This window comes from Pinus tabuliformis, chromosome 5_1, assembly GCF_031772625.1.
Source record: "Pinus tabuliformis cultivar Carrire ecotype Pingquan chromosome 5_1, CPIR1, whole genome shotgun sequence".
NCBI classification, from domain to species: domain Eukaryota; kingdom Viridiplantae; phylum Streptophyta; class Pinopsida; order Pinales; family Pinaceae; genus Pinus; species Pinus tabuliformis.
In genome coordinates this window covers 330,778,859-330,797,770 of record NC_142305.1, presented here as the reverse complement: position 1 = coordinate 330,797,770, position 18,912 = coordinate 330,778,859, and positions in this window count along the sequence as shown.

The following is an 18,912-nucleotide window of genomic DNA, read 5'->3' as shown; positions in this document are numbered from 1 at the left end:
TACCCCTCATCTTGGTCAAACAGCCAGTATTGGACAACAGCACATGGCTTCACAACCATGGCTGGTGCAATATCAAGAACCACAATTCCAACAAGTTTACCAAGGATCTGAGCAACAAATCTTTGCAAATAATGGGCAGCCGTATATTCAAAACGATCAAAATCAACCATTCTACAATGGTTATGCCCATCAACCTTACCAAAGTTACTAGCATCAAATGCATTATGCTGGTATGCAAAGACCAACTGCCCAGGCGATTCCATCTTATCCTGGGTATGCTTCGCCAAACCTGAATCAATAGTTACCCTTCGTGGCAACTTTAGAGTTACCAGATCTAAATCGGCTAACAAATGATCCAATTGCTTACGCCCCTTGGTGGCCAGTGATTCCACATAAACTTCCATAAGATATTCCTAAATTTAATGGAAATCCAGGTGAAGACCCGTCGAATCTTGTGATGACCTTTCATCTGTGGTGTTCATCAAACACCTAAACCATGATTCGATTAGACTTCGCCTTTTTCAGAGAATGTTAACTGGTTCAGCACCAAAATGGTATATCGAATTACCTAGAGCTTCGTTTGATAACTTCAGTACCCTAGCCACAACCTTTTTAACCCATTTTCAGTTACCCATAAGGTACGAAACGGGAACATAACTTCTTACCAATTTCAGGCAAACGATGGCCACTCACATATCCAATCATATTCATGAGTGGCGACATCGTCGTAGAATGGTAAAAACGTATGTTCCTAATTAGATTTTAGCTGAATGGTTTATTAAGTCATTATTACCTTCCATTACAGAAGATGTGGCAAAGGGAGGAGTCGTCACTGAAGATCAAGTTATTGCTCGTGCGTAATATTTAGACTTGATTTATACTCAGTCTGGCACGCTCTACGATAAAATACCTGACACTCCCAGACCAGAATTTTCTGTTCCTCCTCCTCCTAAATCGAACAATGACTCTCATGCCAGTGATGGCGTGATTGGTACGACAGACACGAAATCAACAAAGGCTACATCTAAAAAGGCCCGTAAGATTTCTAGTCAAAATGCAAAAGAAGAAATTCTCACCTCGGAAGTAAATGTCGTCTCGACAGACGAAGGCAAAGAAACCAAGCAACCAGGAGGCAAGAAGAAAAACAAATGGAAGAAGAAGAAAAATGAGGAATCATCACCTGAAAAATCTTCTGCAAACCCTTCTGGAGATAAGAAACCAAATCGTCCATGTCTTATATGTGATGAGGATCATTGGGTAAAAGATTGTCCATATAAAGCTGAGCTTAAAAAATTCTTCAAGAATTCAAAAACCTCGGCGGTATTAACTGATCCATTTCCAAATCCAGGAACAAATCTGGTTGCCAGTGACAATGCTTCCCCGTCCCAAGTGTTGATGTTGTCAGTTTCGAAGCAACAAAATGATGCTTTGATATTGAAAAGAAATAAAGATTACGGGAATCCATAGCTGTCGAACAATAGGGATAAATATTGACCTAGTAGTTCGACAACAACTTCGACAGAAGTTGCGCCGCCCATCATTTTAGAGCTAACAATAAAACCGCCAAATGGAGTAGTGCACAAGTCGACATTTAATCCTCGTGCTAGAGCAGCACAACATTATAATATAGTGGAAGATCTGGCCCAATCGCCATCCGCTATGTCGACACTTGAGGTACCGCAAAATTTCCCCTCCCAAAAGCAGGCTCTATTATTAGCAATAGGTGGGATTGACCCAAAGGATTCTAATCTTGTGTCCTTTAATCACAAAGGATATGATCCTCAGTTACCAGCTCAACTAGCTTTCCTCATTCAAGTGAAAGCCCTCAACAAAACTATTCATCGAACAATTATTGATGAGGGGGAATCTACATGTATTATGTCGATGAGTTGCTGGAAAACTTTAGGATCTCCAACCTTGTCGCGATCTTCGAAGACATTAAAAGCATTTGATGAATGAACATATACCCCATATGGGATTTTAAGTAACTTTCAAGTTGAACTGGGGGGGAAAACAATAGAAATAGATGTTGAAGTAATCGACAGAAACCTCGATTACAACATCCTACTGGGAAGGCCTTGGATATATGTTGTGGTTGCGGTTGTGTCAACCTACTTCAGGAAGATTGAATTTCCCTTTCAAGGGAAAATTACAATCGTCGACCAACAAACATTTCTCCCCAATAGTTCCCAAGTTACGGGAAGCATTCCAATGATCCATGGAAGCCCCCATTCGCTTCAAAATATTGGAGTAGGCCTACTAAAATACCCTATATTAATGGGGAATTTTCCCCTCCCACCTCCAATCAATCTAGGGAAGTAGCAACGGTAGGAACCTGCAATATGATATCTTCTATTCAAAAGATCTCAAAAAATGATATTAGCATGGATCATCTGCAGGTATTGCCCCCAAGCCCACTAGAAATATTGTAGCAATCAATGTTTTTGGCATGGGAGGCGAACCCAAATCAACGCTCATCAAGCATTTGGATAGATAGGTCTAAGGAATATGGCACCCCTTCAGATCCTTGGTCGCAAGTACATTACAAAGACAAAGGAATTCTTTAGTCAATAATAATTGACGGGGCGCCATGGGAAGATTACCACCATCATTCCCATCTTCCGGATTGTCAAGAAGATACTCCTGATGACCTTCATCATCCTTCAGTTTTTGATTTCCTATCAAATAATGTAAACACGGTGGATTCCGAGTGAAACTTGTCCAATATCGAAGAGAATATCGCCATAAATATCTCAACCAAAACAGATGTTGTAGAGAATATTTATGTTGGCAAATGTTGTTCTCCTTCAGAACTGGAAATATACAAACTTCTTTTTCATGAATTCAGGGATGTCTTTGCTTGGTCATATGATGAAATTCTAGGCATTGACTCAAGTATAGTTGAACATGAAATAAATATGTATCCAAATGTCAAACTGGTATGACAACGGCTACGGCAGGTGCACCCCAAGAAAGCTGCTGCCATCAAGGCAGAAGTTGAAAAACTTCTCCATGCTGGTTTTATTTACTCAGTTGCTCTAACTGATTGGGTATCGAACATTGTTCCTGTAATGAAAAAACAAGGAATGATTAGAGTGTGTGTCAATTATAGGGATGTAAATCAAGCTTGTCCAAAAGACAACTACCCTACACCCTTTATTGACTAGATAATTAATGAATGTGCAGGATGTGAAATCTTTTCATTTATGGATGGATTCTCCAGGTATAATCAAATAAATATTCGCCCACAGGACCATTTAAAGACTACATTTATTTGTCCGTGGGGCACATTTGCATATTGTAAGTTACCCTTTGGTTTAAATAACGCAGGGGAAACATTTCAGAGGGCAATGAATTATGCCTTCCATGACATCAAAAACATCGTTCAACCATATCTCAACGATCTTCCGGCTCATTCGCGAAAGCAGACCGACCATCCGCAGCATTTGAGAGCCATATTTCTACGTTGCCGACACTACAAGATACGACTCAATCCACACAAATGTGTGCTCTGTGTCAGTTCTGGTCATTTGCTTGGCTTTGTAGTCTCAAAGGACGGGATTTGTCTCGACCCATGTAAGGTTTAGGCAATCATTAATTTGCCTCCACCTTCAAATTTGCTTCAGATTCGGAAACTCCAAGGGAAATAAAACTTTCTGAGGAGGTTTATTCCAAATTACGCCGAACTTGCTAAAGGTTATACACATCTATTGAAAAATAAGTACCCTTCATCTGGGATCAGGTCGCGCAAGCTTCCTTTGATGCTTTAAAGGAATCCCTAATGAAAGCATCATTAATGTACGCTCCTGATTATCAAAAAGACTTTAACCTGTATCTGGATACAGCGGATACAACCATCGCAATGGTTTTAGTTCAATAAGACAATGGAATTAAACATCCCATATATTATTTGAGTAGAAACTTAAATGATACAGAAAGCAAATATTCATACGTTGAAAAGCTGGCTCTCGCAGCTGTTCAAGCGATACAGAGATTTCGACACTATGTCCTCTTTCGAAAAACTACCATTTTGTCAGATTGCAACCCCATGACTTATATATTGTCGCGATAGTTGCTGGGGGGAAAATATTCAAAATGGATAGCAATTCTTCAAGAGTTTGATCTAGAATTTGTAAAATCCAAATAAAAAAAATCCCTGGTTTTCACGGAATTACTATGTGATCTCCCATTGTCGTGCAACGATGAAACATCTGAAGAAACCATCGTAGATGAATCTTTGTTTCTGATATCTTCAAGCAATTCGGGGTATGGAGATATAATCATCTATCTCCAAACCCAAAAATATAGGTCTAATAACTCTCGCTCTGAACAAAGACGTATTCGATACCAATCGAAGGACTACATGATCGTCGGTGATACACTTTATCGTCGTGGTGTCGATACAGTTCTGAGGAGGTGCCTCACTCATGAGGAGGCCGAAAAAGTCCTGAATGATTTCCATTCAGGTGCGTGTGGGGGGCATCAATCTGGTTACACTACGATGCAATTTTTTTTTATGAGCAGGATACTTCTGGCCAACAATGTTCAACGATTGCATAACCGCAGTCAGAAGTTGCCATGCATGTCAAATTTTCGATAGCAAACCAAAAGACCATCCACACCCCTGCAACCAATAGTTGTTGTTGGGCCATTCGCAAAATGGGGCATAAATTTCATGACATGTAACCCCACCTCGACCAGGGGGCATGGGTATATCATAGTCATGGTAAACTATTTTACCAAATGGGCCGAGGCGATGCCTACATTAAACAACACCGACGAAACATCTGGCCTTTTCTTTTTCAATCATGTAGTCGCCAGATTCGGCGTTCCACAGGCCATAGTCACAGATCATGGATCACATTTTCGCAATCACATGATGGTTGAATTGGCTGCCAAATTAGGGTTGTCCCACGACAACTCTACTCCATATTACCCACAGGCCAATGGACAAGTTGAAGCAATCAACAAAGTCCAGAAGCGGATGCTGCAAAAGATGATTGGAGTCCACAAAGGGAGTTAGCACCCGATCCTGTACTTAGCCTTGTGGGCATACCGAACATTGGTATGGAATGCAACCGTGTTTACACCTTTTCAACTGGTGTATGGCCTAGAAGCAATCTTACCAGTTCAATGTGAGATCTCGTCCCTCAAACTCGCAATCGACATTCTCCCCGGAACTTCAAAAGAGGAGGCTCATTTCTTGGAACTAATCCAATTGGATGAAACTTGTCGTGATGCCACTTTGGCTAATGAAGCCCATAAGAAACGAGTCAAGGCGCAGTTCGACAAGAGTGTCAAACCCTGTGTCTTCTCAGAAGGTGACTTGGTCTTACTTTACGACCAGGAATTCAATAAATTGGGAGCAAGTAAATTAAAGTCTTTATGGATGGGCCCCTATATTGTTAAATGTGTATTAGCAAAAGGGGCCTATGAGTTAGTGGATTATGACGGGATTCCACTAGCGCAACCCCGTAACGGGTTTTACCTTAAGAGTTACTACGCATGATTCAGTGTCATAACCCCTATGCTTTTGTTACATTTTTGTTTTTGCTAAGGGTAATTGTTTTGGTCAAGTAATCCACTTTTTAGATTTTTTGCAGATGTCGAACCCATTGCAATCATTTGTTGGATATGCCGACGGAGCGAGTCGTAGTTCGCGGAACCTATCTTCTGTGGCTTGGGCCATTTTTTATCCAAGCGGTGAGTTAATAAGTTTCAGAGGGGTATGCATTGGTCGATCAACAAATAACATCGCTGAATATAGCGCGTTGATAGAAATTCTCTCTAATGCCATCACACATGGCATATGCCGACTTGTCGTCAGGCTAGACTCACAATTCGTCATCCTACAACTCACTGGTATCTACTCCGTCCGAAATCCAGCTATCTATCTCATGTTCCTAAGGGTCAAGATTTTGGAAAGGCAATTTGATTTTATTCAATATTAGCATATTTCCAGAAACTTAAACACATTAACAGACTCAATGGCAAATTATGTGTTAGATAGACATTTGCAACATTTATAAACAGAAGCATTTCATCAATATTTGCATCAGGATCATGTAACTTAACCAAAATAAAACTCCGAAAATCAAAAATATATATATAACTGTTTATGGTTTACATATAATGTTATGTAACCAAGACAAAATTGGTCAGATGACCCAAAACGCAAAATGCTAGGGGGCACCCTAGTCTAATGATGTTGGTGATAACGAGTCACCGCCTACACAATCATGTGTAAAAGCCTAGTCCACCGACTCGACACGCCGGTAGTATGTTGCTGCAACCTCAGAGGCAACTCATCAGTCCTCACATCTGAAATACCAAGAGTGAGGCGCTCGACCTGATCTTGCAATGCTGAAAGAGTCTCGGCCACATTAAGGTCGCGAAGGATAACCCTTCCCACAACCTCTCCTGTTGGAGCGGCAACTGGCACTCTCAGGCATACTACTGGCCGAATTGGTCCAACATCTGCATGAGCACATGAGTTTTGATTAGTCCTGATAGAAGAAAGCACAGGAACATTATAAAAAGAAACGATAAACAGAGATATGGTCAGAGAATTTACCGATGGCACCCCACTGCTCGCCAGCCGGTAGCACCAAATCCGGGTCACCCCGGCAATCCATACCAACATATGGATACTCGGAAAAAACCATCCCCTAACGATTTAACCACTCGAAGAAGGTATCAGAAAAGGAAACCTGGGACTGACCATCATGTCTGGCCATAAGGTTGACCCATCTCTGCATCCATGGCTCAGTCGGTGGAGGTAAACCAAGTGAAACATATTGCGGCTGCATCAGCGGGATATTTTCCAAGGTAAAAGTGGTCAAAATAGAACCATATCCAAAGTTCTTCAATCTTCCGTTCTTTACCTTGGCTAGTTGTTCTTTCATCACGGAGAGTACTGCATCACACCAGTTGAATGCCTTTGGTTCAAGACATTCCAAGGCATACTACATATAAGACCTGTTGGCCACATGAAGAGCCACACTACCAGCCAGTCTAGCAAAAGTGAACAGAATGGTCCTCAAATACCCGTCAGTGATGTCTCAGATATTGATATTGTCATCCTTACTCGGCTGAGATCCCTCTCTGCAGTATCGACGAATATAATCTCTCACGGATTCACCCCCATGGGCCGAACCTGATAATGGGATAGGGGAACCACGCCTCAATAAGCCGGTCAAAAAATAGATGTCCATGATAGTCAAAGGGATGGATTTGCCCCTAATCTGGAACACCTGGTTGGTAGGATCCCATGCATCGAGAAAATATTTCAACAAGTTGATTTGTTGGCTCATGCTAGAGATGCGGAAAAACTTGAACATGCCACAGTTCCACAGTGCATTTACCGTAACCGGATCATGTAAAGCAAGCATGTCCTCTTCTTCATGCTCACGTTCTCACCATGTAACAAGCATTTTTCTCCAATGAATCTCTGAAAACAAACAAGAGAAGAGTCAGGATCTTGATTTGGTGAAAAATGAGCAAAAATTTCCATGAAAAACTGTGCACAAGTTTCCCTCCTTGTGCCCATTGCACCCCCAGTAGTGTATTGGGTGGGATTCATGCTGATTGGCCAATGGCCAAGCCAACATGCATTGCACCTTTCGATATAGGAAAGGTGCGATGGAGCCAGGGCGAATTCTTCAAACCCTAGGGGCTTAGAAAAACCAAGAAACATGCTCAGAATTCAAAAAGGAAAGAATGAAACTGAAGAGCTCAGGTTTAGCTCTTACCTGGTCCAGACGGCACCAAGAATCGTCCACAGAATCTCCTGGAATCAGCTAGTGAAAATCAAGGGGGAAAGCACCTCCAAAGCTCCAACAAACTAAAGTTCAAATGAAATGGTAAAATGAGAGGTAAAAACCACTTTTAAATTACTTTTCACATAATTCAAGTAAAATATTAGTGTTTTGACTCATTTTTCAAGCATATATTATTCGTTTCTAACTAGTTTGATGAAGCAATTGAATAGGCAGTACAACCTTTGAAGGAACAAAGTTGTCAATGGTAAAATCAAGGTAATTAATGACCATTATATCGAGCAGTTTTTTTGTGGAGTTCAAGCTCGTTCAAAATTAAACATAAGCAGTGAGCAAATGTTTCCCCCAGAGTTTAAGCTCATTCATTAAAAAATGAACCAATTTCTGGTAAATAACCATCGTGAATGCATTATCATCAGCCTTTGAAGCCTTGGTCATGTTCTTGTCATCACCTCCACTCTGTATTGGCCGATCATTCACCTCCATTTGATTGTTTACCCTTTTTTAGGAACATCTGTGAAGAGTGATCCTGTTAGCCATCCTTGTGACACTGTCGTGATTGGAAAATTCCAAACCTTACCTAGAATTAGCTACTACCCGAATTTATCACTCGTTCCTCGAAAAACGAGTCTCCTTTAAGCTCTTTTCATCTGACTCATAAAATATGAAAAGATTGCCAAGTAATTGGCCTCTCCAACTCGTTAAAGTGACCGGAAGTGCTATCCCTCCTTTAGATTTTAATCTTTTTTGACCTGAGGGATTATTACACAAAAAGATCGAGCACTTGTTTTGTTCAGCTTGTTAAAATTATTGAAAATTCATCCCTTTTGTATTATTTTATACTTTTTTGGACTTAAAGGATTATATGATGAAAAAGGATTGTTGGAGTTGTCATTACGTCCCTTTCAGACTCTCTAAAATTGAAAAGGATTGAGTTATCGTTGTCGTTAAACTCGTTAAAACCGAATAGCGACAAACTTGTCCATACCGACAAGAACGAGTTTCACTATCACTAGGCTCGTTAAAACATAGCGATGGGTTTACCCGAAGGGAAAATTATAGAACAAGCATATGTTATCCTCCTCAAGCTTCACAAAAATAAAGAGGTACTGGTCAGCAATGATTGGGGAAAATTTGGGAAGAAAACTTGAAGAAACTTTACTGGTAGCAAGTCTCTCTTGAACATGACACTTTCACTCCGCATCCGAGTCGGGTTGGGTTGTTCTGTTCACTAGTCATATCACCATTGGTCCATCATGTCAGTGTCGCCGGTATGTTCAAGAGAAGTCACTCAGAGAATTCACCTGTGTCTCATCCACTGCAATACATTTACGCTCCATTCTTTCATGACCGCCACCCTGAACCTTATATCATCAGATTGCTTTCATCTACAAAATCATTTACTCCGTTCTGTGCCGTAGATGTGGGATTCATTAAGGCCCTCCTACGGTGGGTTGCTTCTTGTCGACATCAACTCATTATCCAAGAAGTCGACTTAGGGACAACCCTTTCAATACTTTGAAGCTTGCATGCCTCAATGGCAAGTTTCTCACTTCCGACGACAGGTTTACATCAATGACCTTTGACCGAAAGATTTTGCGTGGTGTTCAACACCAAGTCCCTTATTCACACCACGTGAATTTTACTGTAGTACCTTGACGGTCATCATCATTATCAGTGATTCCTCTCGCGCCTGTTAACAACTTACATCATTGGTTGGTAATCAAGCGATGTATTTCCGTGTTCGACTCCAGAACATCTCTCACATGGATCGACTTGTACTTTGAGTGAAGATCGAACGAGATTGAAGACCCCAGATCTAGTTTCATCCATCCGGGCTGTGATATATATTCAGGAGAATAAAGACATCAAATGTACATCATTACTGCACAGGTAATCATCCAATCAAAGGGATGATGGCTCTACCAGAATCATCAGTCTGCACTCAAACGATTGTCTGTCTTATGTACATGTAAATGAATTTATAAAGCTGAGCATGGGAATGCTCGCCTCAGCTAGATCGAAAAAACTTCGGATCCTCATGATAAAGCATTTCACCTGACATCGAAAGATTAACGACCTCATGCTTTAAGGGGCAACTGATATAGACATTTTTGGGCATTGCAACCCAAATCAATTATGTCCATAAATCAAGGGCTCCTAAGTCCCTAAAATTGTTGTTCCATCCCCTAAAAGAACAAGGTCAGCTAATTACATCATCCCCCAGATGTTCTCCATGAAAAACTACTCAGAACTTGTCAAAACTGGACCATCTCACCTGCTCCATGGTTAGAGTGCGCTGCATTCCACCTAACTACACACAAGAGGTGCGATGCATACTGAAAAGCCCTTCTATGGGGTGCGTTGGGCGAGAGTGGACAAATGGCAGAGTCAGTTTGCGAGGTGGAGGATCATGGAATCTTCCAGAAACTTCTCCTGTAACACTTGCCTCTTTGCATTCGCCCAGGGATGAGTAAGAGATCATCAATCTCCAAGTGGAATCAAGAACTATCAGAGAGAGGAAACTAATCAAATCTTAGAAGCTGACTCACCTCCCTGCAATCATCTATATATGGATCCCTCATCCAAGAGATCCAAAGGCTAGAATTTTGTATCTTGTAAGGAAGTGCTGCTAGTTTCTTGGTGTAACATCATAGTGTTGGGTGATCTAATATTTTCATGAGGTGAAGAAGGGCTTTCTTGCTGAGAGGATGACACTGGGTCAGAACAATTGGTTGTAATCCTCTTTGATATTCTTGATATTAATAAAGCTATTCAAGTTTTCCTCCACATTATTGTATGATTGATGATATATGCTTTTGTGTGGTCAATATATATCTGGTCCTATATTGTGTATGATAGTAGATCTCTGTTCTTGGATAGTGTTATGCTGCTTTGATTCTACAGGTGCTCTTTGAAGCTGGGTAGACGAGGAAGCGAGTGGCAAAGATCTATCAGAAGGGAGAGGAATCAAGCAAGGAACCAAGCGCAAGACAGAGGTTGGTCTCCTTTGTTCCCCTCTTATATACTTCTCATAAAGGAAAACGAAAGTAGTTTTAGTTTGTTTGTTTCTAAGATAGCTACCAGTCTTAGTGGGACTAGCAGCTCTGCATAGACACTAGATTTCCCGATAACAGGAGGGCACTCAAGATTTTTAAAAACTTACCATAGGGTTAAGAAGGAATTTTTTTGGGATGGCCTTAAATCGGATATTCAAAAGTTTGTGGCGGAATGTTTGGTTTTCCAACAAAATAAAGTGGAAACAATTAAGACCCCGTGTCTATTACAACCTTTATCCATTCCAAGTCAATGTTGGGAGGAGGTTTCAATGGATTTTATCATAGGTTTACGCAAGTCTGAGAGAAAGAGTGTCATCATGGTGGTAGTTGATAGACTTACCAAGTATGCACACTTTTGTGCATTATCACATCTATTTAAAGCCAGTACAGTTTCTACTGCATTTATGGAAACAATTCAAAAGCTACATGGAAATCGAAAGATTATTGTAAGTGACAAATATCCCATTTTCACTGGAAATTTTTGGAGATAATTATTTTCTTGTCTTGGTACTCAGTTAGCTCATAGCTCATCTTATCATCCTCAATCTGATGGGTAAACTGTGATAGTAAACAAATGTTTGGAAGGATATCTTCATTGCTTTGTATCTGATAAACAGACACAATGGGTCAAATGGTTGCCTCTGGTTGAATGGTGCTATAACACTTCCTTCCATACAACAACAAAAATGACCCCATTTATGGCAGTTTATGGATATTAGCCACCATCCATCACATCATATTTAAGAGAAAATTATAAGGTTCAAGCAGTGGAACATCACATCAAACATAAAAAAAAAGTCCTCCAACTCTTAAAGGATAACCTCGTGTTGGCACATAATAGAATGAAACAATAGGCAGATCAACACCGCAGTGAAAGAAGTTTTGATGTAGGTGATTGGGTATTCCTACAGCTACAACCATATAAACAAATGCCCCTCAAGAAAGCTAAGAAGGATAATAAATTATCACCAAAGTATTATGGTCCGTACAAGGTGTTGCAAAATATTGGTATGATGGCATACAAATTGGAGCTCCCTGCAGCTTCTCGAGTGCACCTAGTTTTCCATGTTTCATGTTTAAAGAAGGTTATAGACAACAAGTTCCCAGTTCAAACAATATTTCCAGAACTTGAAGAGGAAGGAAAAATTATATTGGAACTAGAAGCAGTCACAGAAACAAGAACTCGACAGAATGAACCTAATCTTTATCCCGTTCTTGGACTAGTTTCCCCATTTAGGGCAGTTTTAATTTCAAGACTTGTTGTTTAAAATGGTCAGATGGCTGACCTAGTCCCGCAGAGGTTGGGGCCTTACTGTACATTATGATTTTATTAATAGATTAGATTTATTTAGAAAAAACAACATAATCACAACGATAGGGATTGAATAACAATTGCAATTAGGTTGGGAGCCGAAAAGGTGCGAGACCCATACGTCTTGTGATTGCAATATCGCAATCGCTGAAGGCCAGGGATAGGGCTAATCACACTTGGGTCTATGGAGTGGCACAAGACTAACGGTGCCTATTAAAAGTTGTGATTGCAATGTATGTGGATGATGTGGTAGAGGAATGGATCCCACAGGCCTTCTATCGCATATCACAACTGTGTTTGATAGGGATCTAGCCGTCGACCCTTTGGTAACTTGTGATTATGTCAATGTGGGGAAGTTTATGTTCGGCTAATGACTATTAGGATATTCCGACACATAGGAAATAGTTAAGTATAACTTGGTCTAGTATAGAGTTAGGTAAAGTGTGTTTCTTTACTATGTACATTTTGTAACATACAATCCAACGGTTCATTCTCTCCTCGGTATTACCGACACTTGATCCGTGGCTTAATACCCGATTGGTCCATGATCTCTATTTAAAGAGCATGGAGGGTCATTTTTAGGTTAACCTGTCCATGAGAGAAGCTTATGTAAATTTTCATTCTTTTATTAATAAATTGCCTGAAGTGGCCGCGTTGGCTCAGGCCGTGGAATGTTTCCCTCTTTGAGGGTTTTAACCACATCAAAAGTACTGGTGTATTGATCTGTGATCTATTTGTGAGTGATGTCCTTTGGTGTTCTGTCTGAGGAACTTACCCTGTAAATTCCTACATGGTATCAGAGCTATTTGAGGGTCGCGTCCGTTGGTGATCCAAATTTGAAGCCGATAGAACTGCATCTGACTACTGTTTCGTAGATCTACTATTTCTGACTACTTTCGGGCCAAGAGGACTGCTCTGTTGTGTTGGGAGCATCTTTTCCAGTGAGGAACCCCTTTCATTTCACACGAAAAGGTTTCTGGTAGCCTTAGCTGCGTCATTTTTAAGATCTGGAGGTATACAATGCTTATTTGCAGTCTATAGTTATTTTTTCTCTGTTTATTTCGGTTTCGGTTTATTTACTTTTTTTATTACCAGATCTATACCTTTCATTTCTGCGTATGCTCTTTGCCCCACGACTCTGTGTGATCTGGGCAAATTAGAAACAGAAAGGAAGGATTTTTCTCATGCATATGCTCTTTTCCGCTGCGCCTTAGTGTGATCTCGGAAAATCAGAAACATTGAGGAAAATATTTAGTTTCTGGCTAAAGCTAACTTCGAGCCGTAAGGTTAATTTTGTTGTATGTCCATGCTGGGTTTTGTGTTTTTTGTTTTGTAAGGAAAAATATCTTTCTCAAAGCAAGCATGCAACCCAAAGCTTCAACCCCCCCGCTCTCTCCCTCTCTCTCTCCCTCTCTCTCTCTCTCAAAATTTTTGTATATCTCACTTGGTCCAAAGCTAATTTATGATAGTAGAGGTCTTGAGTTCAAGTCTCATTTTTGTGGTGGCGGATTTTTCATTTCCGCACTTCGTCAGCGACATCATCAAATTTTCTTCAAAAAGGCATAACTTCTTCATCCGGAAGCCGTTTTCAGAACCATTTTTTTTTTAAACAACATAATTTTTTGAGATATTTCCATTGGAACACTTAGTTTCAGCATCTATAGGTTTAGGTTCCGTTAAAATGGAAAGTCCATGCCAAGTTATTCTTGACAGCACCAACTACTTCCAATGGTGGTCCTACATTGTGGATTTACTTAGAAGTAAAGGTCTCTACAGAATAGCCACAGGCCAAGAAACCAAACCGAAAGATGAAGATAAGGCAACTAAATGGGAAAATAGGCAAGATCAAGCACGTGGGTTGATAGGGATGTCTATTTCTCCAGATCTTAGATTCCATATTGCAGAACTTGATACTCCTGATGAAGCATTGAAACGGATTACTAAAGTTTTTGGAATAAAAAATGAACTTAGAGCCCATCAACTTGAAAATGAGTTGCTTACATTGGACCCCAATAATTTTTCTTGCATTGAAGATTTTTTGTCCAAGTTCAAGACCCTTAGACTTCTCTTGGAAGGTGTTAAGGTTAAGAAAGAAGATAGTAACCTTATCTATTCCATTCTTACTAAGTTGGGACCAGCCTACTCTGTGTTTTTTTCCACCTTCCATTCTACAAGATAAGCCTTCATTTCTCAAGGACAAGACTACAAGTCCACTTCCTTTGATTCTTTTTGTGATTCTTTAATAAGAGAACAAGAAAAACTCTTACACCTTGGTCTTCTTAATCTTGGAAACTCTTCTAAGAAAGCGTTAGCTGCCCAGCAGCAACCAAATCCAAAGAATCCTAAGAAGTTGTATCCTAAAAGGAATGGTCCTAAACCAAACAAGGGTCCTAAGCAATCTCAGCCTCAAAATGAAAAATCATTTCAACAAAATGATAAGACAAATAAAAACAAAGGGAAGAAGACTGATAAACATTGCAACTTTTGTAATCGAGATGGCCACTTAGAATCTAAATGCTTTAAGAAGATGGAAGCCTTGGGAGCAGCAATGAAGAAGCATAACATCCATTTGGAGCACTCTTCAACTTCAACTTCATCTTCAGGAATGGCACTTTCTGCATGTGGTTGTCAAGCATCTCGGTCTGGCTATACACTAAATGTATCTTCTTCTTCTCATTCTCATGAGTGGCTCATTGATTCTGGAGCTTCTTATCACATGGCGAAAAACAAAGCCATGTTTTCTTCTTTAAATGATTGTAACACCAAAAATATATATGTTGGTGATGATAGATCTCTTAGCGTTGTAGGGACTAGAACTGTTCATATAGACAATGGTCAGTTTAATGATGTATTATGTGTTCCAACCTTATCCTGCAACCTTCTATCTGTATATCAGATAACCCATTCAGGTGAAGGTAAAATCATTGAATTATCACCTCACGATGTTGTAATGAAGGACCTAAGAGATCCTAGACAGATTTTAGCTACTGGCATTGCTGATGATTCTACAAGGTTGTATAAGTTTCACAACTTTGGGTCATCAAATCTTCCCTCAGTATTTGTTGGTCATAATGATGAAGTGAGCAAACTTTGGCATGAGCGATTTGGTCACTTAAACTATCGCTCTCTTCATACTCTATGTAAAGAAAACATGGTGAGAGGTCTTCCAATGGTATCTTGCAAAGATGGTGTTTGTTCCGGATGTGTACTCGAAAAACATCATCGGGACAGTTTTGAAAAACGTGCCTCTTGGCACGCCTCAGCCCCTTTACAGCTCGTGCATAGTGATTTATGTGGTCCACTTCCAGTTGTTTTATTCTTTGGCTACAAGTATTTCTTAACTTTCATTGATGATTTCTCCAGATGCACTTGGGTATACTTCTTAAAACTCAAGAGTGAAGTATTTAACATGTTCTTGGCCTTTAAGGCCTTTGTTGAAAAACAATCTGGACATCAAATTCTTAAGCTAAGATCTGATAATGGCGGAGAATATGTTAACAACAAATTCATCAACTTTTGCAATGAGAATGGAATTCAAATGCAACATACTGTTCCATATACTCCAAAACAAAATGGTGTAGTTGAAAGGAAGAATCGCACCTTAAAGGAGATGGCTAATTGTATGCTTCAATCTAAAGGACTTAGTCTTAATTATTGGGAAGAAGCAGTTAACTTTGCAAATTACATAATAAATCGCACTCCTACTAAGTTTTTAAAGAATATCACTCCAGAAGAAGCATGGAGCTCAATCAAACCAGATGTAAGTCACTTTCGTGTTTTTCGAAGTGAAGCATGGGCCCATATTCCAGATGAGAAACATAAAGATTTAGAACCTAAGAGTGAAAAATGTATTTTTGTTGGATATTCTGAAGATGTCAAAGGGTATAGACTTATTCCACTTAAGTCCAAAAATGTTATCATTAGAAGAGATGTAAAGTTTGCTGAAAATATATCGGCCTATGAGCTTAGCTTGGCGGATGTGCCACCTCTCCCTATCTCTTCTACTTTTGAAAATATTTCTTCTTTAGATGATGAAAGCGAGGATGAAAATCCTCCCCCGCCTTCTCAGGATCCTCCTTCAGCTCCTCAGCTTCCAAAATGGGTCCGTGCTACTCGGGATGCAGTAGGTGATCTTGCCAGTGATCCTACAGATCAACGACATACACATTCTTAGTTTGATAGAGCCTCTTCTTTACTAGCTCAAGCTTCAGTGAATTATGATCCTGACACCTTTGCAGAAGCTTCAGGCCATCCAGATTGGGAAGCAGCTATGAATGAAGAATATCATTCATTATTGGAAAATGATACATGGGATCTTGTTCCTCTACCAAAGGGATGAAAACTTGTTAGATGCAAATGGGTTTACAGAACCAAGTATGGACCGGATGGGAAAGTTGATAAACATAAAGCTCGTCTTGTTGCTAAGGGTTTTTCACAAGTTGAAGGCATTGACTATACTGAAACCTTCTCCCTTGTTGCCAAAATGAACTCTATCTGCCTTGTTCTATCCCTTGCTGCCTCTTTCAAATGGGAAGTCCATCAGATGGATGTTAAATCCGCCTTCTTGCATGGGGACTTTCATGAAGAAATCTATATGGAACAACCTATTGGCTTTATACAAACAGACTCCAGCCTTTTATGTCGGCTTAAGAAATCTCTTTATGGTCTCAAGCAAGCTCCTCGAGCTTGGTATGCCAAAACGGATAACTTTCTTTTAGAAAATGGCTTTTCTAGGTGTCATTCTGACAATACTGTCTACACCAAGAAAGTGGGCAAGTCTCTTATCATTCTTTCTCTTTATGTTGATGATCTTATCCTGACTGGTAGTGATCCCAACCTTATAAACCATGTGAAGTCTAGCCTTAAAAGGAAGTTTGAAATGACAGACTTAGGACACTTACATTATTTTCTTGGTATTCAAGTCTTGCAATCCAAGGAAGGTATTTCCCTTTCCCAGTCCAAGTATGCCTGTGATATTCTACGCCATTTTCACATGGAAGACTGTAAGCCAGCCCCTTCTCCCTTTCAGTCTGGAGTCAAACTTTCAGTCACTTGTACTTCTCCTGAAGTTGATGCTACCTTATACCGTCAACTTGTAGGAAAACTTTTGTATCTAACCGATACTCGTCCTGACCTTTCCTTTGTTGTTGGCCTTGTTGCTCGGTTTATGCAAAACCCACGTGAAATTCATTGGAAAGCAACTAAAAGAATACTTCGTTATGTTTGAGGTACAATTCAGTTTGGGATTCATTACAGTGCCGAAGGAGCTCCTCTATTAGTTGGTTTCACTGATTCCGATTGGGCTAGTGACCCTGATGATCGGAAGTCTACTGCAGGTTATGTGTTCAATCTTGGTTCAGGACCTATTACATGGGCTTGCAAGAAACTAGGTGCCATTGCTCTTTCTTCAGTAGAAGCAGAGTATCGTGGTCCCATAGAAGCTAGTAAGGAAGCCTTGTGGCTTCGTCATATCCTGTCAGAGTTTGGCTTTCAGCAGCAACATCCGACTACACTTTGGTGTGATAATCAGAGTGCCATTCAACTATGCAAAGATCCTGTCCAACATCAACGCAACAAACACATTGAACTGCACATGCACTTCATCAGAAAGCTCATCCACGACCATGTTCTTGAAGTGAAATATTGTTCAATAGATGATCAAGTTGCAGACATCTTTACAAAGGCTCTCACAGAGGCGAAGTTCACTAAACTTCTATTTATGGTTGGAGTTCAGGAAGTTGTCACTAAGGGGGGATAGGCTCTAGTGCCTCCTTCCTTCTTCTATTGTGTCATATTTGTAAATCCTTCAATCCTATCCCAAGTTGTTCTTAAGGAGGGATGTTAGGATATTCCGACACATAGGAAATAGTTAAGTATAACTTGATCTAGTATAGAGTTAGGTAAAGTGTGTTTCTTTACTATGTACATTTTGTAACATACAATCCAACGGTCATGATATGTAGTGATCCGACGGTTCATTCTCTCATCGGTATTACCGACACTTGATCCGTGGCTTAACACCCGATTGGTCCATGATCTCTATTTAAAGAGCATGGAGGGTCATTTGTAGGTTAACCCGTCCATGAGAGAAGCTTATGTAAAGTTTAATTCTTTTATTAATAAATTGCCTGAAGTGGTTGCGTTGGCTCAGGTCGTAGACTGTTTCCCTCTTTGAGGGTTTTAACCACGTCAAAAGTACTGGTGTATTGATCTGTGATCTGTTTGTGAGCGGTGTCCTTTGGTGTTCTATCTGAGGAACTTACCCTGTAAATTCCTACAATGACAATCGCAATCGGCATGAGGGAGGAGGCATGAACCTTTGGTATTTTCCATAGTCGTGGATGCAGGGAATTTATGGAGTGGCATGTATAATCCCATCGGGTACACCTTATATTGCATGTTACAATTGGTGGTGCGGGCACCAACCACGACCTCTTAGGATTTGCGATAGTTGTGGACACGGGGTTTTATTAATTGGAATTATTTTACCGTCAGGTATGGTTAATGAATCACAATTCCATTTCACTAAGGCCGCAAGTATTACTGTTGTGTGTTGTTTATTTGCGATGTAGCGAAGCGGTAAAAAATCGTGTTATTATAATTATTTATCAAATAACCCATGTTTAATACTTAGGGCTTAAAAGAAAACTTAAGTATGAGTCTTGGTCTTGGGGATATTTGGAAATGATTTATATAAACAAGGTTTAATACTTTGGTTTTAATTAAAAAGCCTATGTTTTAAACATTGATTATGGGATTTTAT